Here is a 7,347-nt window from a genome sequence, read left to right as displayed (position 1 = left end):
CGATGTCGAAAAAGTGACATATTAAAGTTGTGTTTTTTGTATATGTATTAATGGATTTTCGGATTCTGGGAGAAAAATAAAGATGCATTTTATAATGGTGCGTTTAGACTTGAGCACGCACGAGCTGAGCGTGCGCGCACGGCATTCGTGCGCGCTCGCGGCTCCGTTCAAATTAAAAACATATATTTCGACGAATGAAGTAATCCACTTATGCGCGCACAGCAGAGTTGTGTTGGTGAAAATAATGGACGACCAAGAAATAGCCGCGGCTGCATTCATTGTTATGCACAGCTTAATTATTAAAAAGAAGAAAAATCGAAAACATCGTCGCTGGTGGCAAACCCAAATGTTTAGAAGTCGACATAATTTATTAAACAACTTAGTGTCTGAGGAGGGCTACGATCAGTTTAAAAACTTCACAAGAATGAGAAGGCCCGACTTTGAATATTTGCTCAATTTAATAACGCCTAAAATTACGAAAAAAGATACAAATTTTAGAATAGCAATATCGTCAAGAGAACGCTTAGCTTTGACTTTACGTTTCTTGGCAAGTGGAGACTCATACAGCAGCCTACAGTATCTTTTTAAAATTTCTAAATCTTCCATCGCCTATATTATTCCCGAAGTATGTCGAGAAATAGTAGAAGTTCTACGGGAGAAAGGATATATAAAGGTATGTACAAAATTATTTTTATAATAATTTATTGTAAGTTTTAAATAATTAATATAAAAAAAACACCTGAAATAAAGAAAACTAAATTGAAATGATTGAAAAATGATTGAAAAAAAAACTAAATTGATTCTTAAAAAAATAATTATTCAGTGAAGGTAGAAGCAGATGATAGGGTATTTGTACATCTATATTCTGAAATATTTATATCAGGCGTACTTGGAGATGTAATGTCGTGATAAAAGCTGGTGTTCGATGTAGCCGAGTATTCATTACTGAAAGCTGGGGACGTTTGTGGGGGAGAGACTGTGGAAATATTACAAGGAAAAAACGGGTGTTTATTATTTATTAAGTGAGAGAGGCTTTCATTAGTAGCCATAGCAGACGTATATTGCATTCGGCCCATATGGAGACTCATGCAAATAATTTTGAATTTGCCAAATTTTTTAGAAAGCTGCGACCGTAGAAAATAGTTAGTCTTAGTAACCCTTATTAACATACTAAAAGTCCCCATTTGTCCGATGTGTGCGTCATCAAAAAAAATCGGCCGCCATCTTGAATTTTGGTACTTTTTGGGAAAAAATGTAAATAACTCGAAAACGGTGCGGTGCGTTATCGCGAAAAACTTCAAGAGGTAAAAATAAAAGAGAATAAAAAACTCTATCAGAATCAATAAAGAATAGTTTATTACCCTTAAGCAGTGACGTAAAAATTTTTTTTGAAAATCGAGCAATTTTTAAAAGGAATCACTGAAATGCAAATTACTATTCTTTTAAGCTTATTAACAAATAACATGGATATTTAGCATCAATTCAACTAAAATACAGTCCTTGTGACATTTTCAAGAAATATTTATTGGTGGTTTAATAATATTTCAAAATTAACAAAAATTGTCAAAGCTGTCCTTTACTAAATACATGCAATAATGTGCGAAAGCAGCCTCCAACTTGTTCCGGTCGGGGCTATTTGCACTTGAACCAAGGTCTTTTTGTTACCATTTTGTAAACAACTTGCTTTTAAAAATACAGTGACAGTTTGAAAAATTAGGCTACAGGTTGGAAGAAAAAAATAAAATGTAATAAACGGATGTCTTTTTGACATAAATATCATCTACGATCTTAACACTTTTTCATTATGATAAATACATTCATACCCCTACAAATCGAATAACAATAATTCAAATTATGATCATTTTAATAAAAATGTGTTACCAACTTGTAACCTAACTTTTCAAACTGTCATCTCTAGAAAAAAAATGAAATTTACAATTTTATTCGATTTGTTCTTCATCGACCGATATTTGTTTGTTCTCGCAAGAAATACCATTACAGTTACCACACAAGCACGAACATGGCATATTGGATTTTAAACATGTACCATTGCGATTAAAAAAATATTACAACAAAATATGATTTAATCTGCTGGTCTGTATTCTTGTGTCAGTGTCACGTAATTTTTAAAAAATGCCTTTAACTTTTAGCAAAGATCGATTATATTTACGCGATTAAGGGATGGGGTTCCCATAAGGGACATTGCAGATGCATTAGGAATAAACAAAAAAACAGTGTTGGCTAAATAAAAAAAAATTCAATATAATTCAAATATCCTTATAGACCAGGAGTTCCATCTGGGACTACTAATTCTTGTCCTACTTTTTTTTGATCGCAGTGGTACATAGTTTATTACATCCAGATTTGCAATTAATTAGTAAATCATTTTCAATACAAATTCTGGTGCCAATGCGTTTGACATTGTTTTTGGAACTGAGGTATCCGTTTTTTACTCCATCCACATACTGTTGCCTCTTCTCCGTTATTTAGCCAATACTGCATTTATAAATAGGTCCTATAATAATGATTTTCAGCTGCTTTCAAAATTTTTACTATAAGTACCTGACGAGATGTAAGGGCTTTATATTTAAAATACCTCAACTGATCTAAATCTTTTGCTAGCCTATGTCGACCATATAATGAAAATATGAATGTATTTCCAGCTTCGACTAGCTCAGATTTTTGTGCTGCAGGATCTAAAAAAAACGAATGTAATTTGTCGCAGATGAGGATCTTTTTGAAACGTTTTGAAAGTCGCCAGTTTACATTATATTTTATTTTTTTCTTCCAACATGTAGCCTAATTTTTCAAACTGTCACTGTATTTTTAAAAACAAGTTGTTTACAAAATAATATATATAATAACAATAAGACCTAGGTTTAAGTGCAAATAGCCCCGACCGGGACAAGGTGGATACTGCTTTCGCACATTATTAGTACACATGTATTTAGTAAAAGATAGCTTTTACAATTTTTGTTAATTTTGAAATGTTATTAACCTACCAATGAAAAATATTTCTTGAAAATGTCACAAGGATTGTATTTCAGTTGAATTGATGCTAAATATCCATGTTATTTGTTAATAAGCTTAAAAAATTAGTAATTTGCATTTCGGTGATTCCTTTTAAAATTTGCTGGATTTTCAAAATTTTTTTGTACGTCATTGCGTTAGTAGTAAAAAACTATTTTTTATTGATTCTAATAGAGTTTTTTATTCTCTTTAATTTTTACCTCTTGAGGTTTTTCGCTATAACAAACCGTTTTCGAGTTATTTACATTTTTTCCCAAAAAGTACCAAAATTCAAGATGGCGGCCGATTTTTTTTGATGACGCACACACCGGACAAATGGGGACTTTTAGTATGTTAATAAGGGTTACTAAGGCTAACTATTTTCAATGGTCGCAGCTTTCTAAAAATTTTTGCAATTTCAACATGGCGAATGTCATAACTGCACTGGGGTAATATCTGCTTCAAATAAAATATTATTAATAGCGCGTTCTACTAATATTTGAGTTTGTCTAGAATAACCATTTAATTTTCTTGCAATGTGTTGGCCGTAAGCAGAATATGGATTGTTGGGATCCCCCGAGGGGTGTCTCACTTGGGTAAAAAATGTACACGTACTGCCAAAATATCATCTTACTACCAAGCGACTGCCGATGACTGCGAAGAAGACTGCCTATGACTGCCATGTAATTATTTCAGGCGACTGCGGCAAGACTGCCAATGACTGCCAACGACTGCCAACGACTGCCAAGAAAATGTACATGTAATTTCACTAGTGAGACACCCCTCCGGTTCCCCCTTATTTTTCAGGATTTGATACGCTTCATTAATGCGTGGGTCCTCTACTTCTTTTAACTTTCGTTTTCCTCCTTTGCGTATTTGTGACAGTGGCTTCGGCTGTGTCATTATTTCGGAACCGGCTAATTCTCTCATTTCCTCCTCTTCCTGGAGCTCACTATCAGTAGCGATTGTATTATCAGCATCATCAGTATTATGAGCATCATCTTTCTCCTGCAATAAAAAAAATTGTAAGTGCACTATGTGCGCATATTTGAAGTAGTAATATATACATATGTATAGTATGTATAGTTGAAGGAGTAATAAATTAAAAAACATATTTTTTACGCATACAAAATAGTTTCTTATGCGTTAAAAATAGCTTTTACGTGTAAAAAATAGTTTTTTACCCGTTAAAAATAGCTTTTACGTGTAAAAAATAGCTTTTTGCGCGTTAAAAATATTTTTTACGTGTAACAAATAGTATTTTACACATAAAAAATAGTTTCTTACGCGTTAAAAATAGCTTTTACGTATAAAACATATTTTTTTGCGTGTAAAAAATAGATTTTTACGCTTTAAAAATATTTTTTACGTGTAGGTAACAAATAGTTTTTTTACACATAAAAAATAGTTTCCTACGCGTTCAAAATAGCTTTTACGTGTAACAAATAGTTTTATACGCGTAAAATAAAACACGTCGCGTCACTACGTATTTTTAAGTCGTAGCCTGTGCTTTACTCCCAGCGCGCATCCTTACCACTTTACGTCTCGCTCGCTAGTGTGTCACGGCCTTGAATTTTTACTCCCAGCGCGCGTAAAGAAGTTTCATTTCAAAAATAGATATAAAAAAATACATAAATAATATGATGTATTAACATCATGCGTAAATATCATAAAGAAATAAGAATTGAATCTTTTCTATTACTCATGGATAAAATATTAATATATCGATAACTATCGATACCGCAGTTGCCGAAAAGTATCAATAGTTGATATTACTCATTTTTGTATAGGCTTAAATATACATATGTAGGTATTATTTTTTTCCAGATGCCTTCTACTCCAGAAGACTGGTATAAAGTCTCCCAACAATTCGAAAATGTATGGAATTTTCCGAATTTGCGTTGGCTCTATGGATGGCAAGCACGTGATATTACAAAGTCCCATCCATAGTGGAAGTGAATACTATAATTAATTATAAGTCAATGAACAGTATCGTAATGTTTGCGCTAGTGGATGCCGATTATAACATAATGTTTTTGGATGTCGGAACTCCAGGAAGAATATCTGATGTGGGCGCATTTAAGAAAACTGTACTTCATCGCCGTTTAACAACAGGAGAGTTGAATTTACCACCACCCAAATCTTTACCTGGTAGACAGAAGAAACAACCATATGTTATAGTGGCTGACGAAGCATTTCCGTTAGAGGAGTATATTATGAAGCCTTACTCTGGAAATCACCTACCAGGTACACCAAAGCGGATTTTCAATTACCGATTAAGCAGAGCGAGACGTATAGTAGAGAACGTGTTCGGTATTATGTCAGCAGTATTTCGAATACTTCGCAAACCAATGCTCTTACAACCAAACAATGCAGAGATTATAGTTATGGCAATTGCCTATCTTCATAATTTTTTGCGACGTCACAATTCTCGCAATACTTATACTCCACCAGATTTTTTGGATAATGAAAATAATGGCTTAGTCACGCAAGGTCGCTGGAGGCAAGAAGTACATCCGAATCCGGATTCATTACTTCTATTGCGACGAATCCCTAGACGACCAAGAAATGAATCAGAAGCTGTTCGTAACGAATTTTCTGAATATTTTATTAGTAACGGAGCAGTCGCATGGCAAAATAAATATCAATAGTTCTGCATACTTACAGTTTCTGTGTTTAAACCAACTCGTGGTTCGTCCCTGTAGAACAGAAATTCCATTGCCTCAAAGGCAAACCATTTGGTTTTGTAAATTTCATTGGTTCCTGTAAATTGAAATAAATACATTAAAACAACAAATGTTACATTTTTTCAATACTTGCCATACCTTTTCCTGTACCCCATACTACTTTTTATTTATTTTACTTTTTTCTCTCCTGAATGATCCCAGAAGGCTTTTCATTTTTTTTGTGCTTCATTAATATCGACATGTTCAATATTAATTTTATTTACAAGGTCTTGCCATGCGTCATTTTTTTGGATTTTGAATAATATAAAGAATGTTTAACATCCCATAATATCGGCAACTTTTCATATTCTTGAATTAATAATAACGAGGATTCATTGGTCCACTCCATAATTTTAATAAAGAAAACGAAAAAATCACAGACGCACGCACACATGCAGACAAAACAAATTGCCGGTCCAAACTGAGCGTTCGCGCACACATAAAATCCCTTTGAGCACGGACCAAAAACCGATACCAGACGGCTCACGTTTGCGGCTTCTCGCGCATAGACAGATTCAGAGTGAGCGTGCGCGCACAGCCGTTTACACTTGAGCATTCGCGGAGGATCAGTGCGTGCGTGCTCAAGTCTAAACGCACCATAAGAGAAGCATATGACTAAAATGTAAAGTTTTTGACATAATATTTAACATTTTGTAGGAATAAAGAAAAATTTTTAAATTACAATAAAAATTACCTAAATTGGAATTTATGTACCTGGTATAGCCTAATATGTAGTTAAATTAATTATTGTACTTAAATGAAATTAAAACTTGATCCAAAAAGTTATACAGGGTGAGACAAATTAATACTCAACATTGGTCACTTTTAAAAGCATGTTACACTTTTATTTTAAAGGGAACACCCAGTATATTATTCCGATATTCAATGGAGAATTCATGTGTCTTCAAAATACTATTAAGGTTGCCTACCCCTCAAAACAAAGATTTTCGTAGATATTTTCATTTATATGATTTGATCTGAGTAGATCTATTATTTGATAAAATCTAGGTGGCTGGTGATATGTCTGACGTTACTTAAACATAGCTGTCTAATTAGTCCAACTTTATCAACTAGTTATCATTTTGTGTCAGTTAAAACAAAAAAAATTCTCAGAAATTTGTCGAAAATGCAAACTTATTCTACATCAGAAAGAATTGATATGATTCTATCATTTGGTGAATGCAGTGTGCATTCACCAATTAGTAGAATACTTAAATGCTCCTGATTTTATCTAGTCGGTTTCTTTATGGGGATATGTTAAAGACAATGTTTACAAAACTCGACCAACTATTGTCGACAACATTAGAGAAATTATTGTAGGTTTCGAGCTAGAACTCCACATATGCCTCTTTGTATTATTTGTGATATTAATTACACGTTGATTTATTATTTATATTTATTTATTAACTTATGTACAGGTAAATGTACAGGTAGCATAAACTAAACTTAACGTGAACTTAACGTAACCTCGACTGCGTTCCCGCGCTCTCACTGTTGCGTCCTTGTCCAATTCCACAGAGTAGTAACCGCACTCATCACAACACTATATACATACTACCAGACTCTTAAAATGATAAGATCCTTTTGAAAAGACAATCATTTTATGCAGTTA

General features: G+C 33.4%; 1 pseudogene; it reads left to right on the top strand.

The window, feature by feature from the left end:
* The first annotated feature begins 244 nt into the window (after positions 1–244).
* LOC115891377 lies at positions 245–5,256 on the top strand (annotated as a pseudogene).
* Positions 5,257–7,347: the final 2,091 nt, after the last annotated feature.

Source organism: Sitophilus oryzae, unplaced genomic scaffold (assembly GCF_002938485.1).
Source record: "Sitophilus oryzae breed Bouriz unplaced genomic scaffold, Soryzae_2.0 scaffold_1180_pilon_pilon, whole genome shotgun sequence".
In the NCBI taxonomy this organism is placed as follows: domain Eukaryota; kingdom Metazoa; phylum Arthropoda; class Insecta; order Coleoptera; family Curculionidae; genus Sitophilus; species Sitophilus oryzae.
This window is presented reverse-complemented; position numbering and strand designations above follow the sequence as displayed.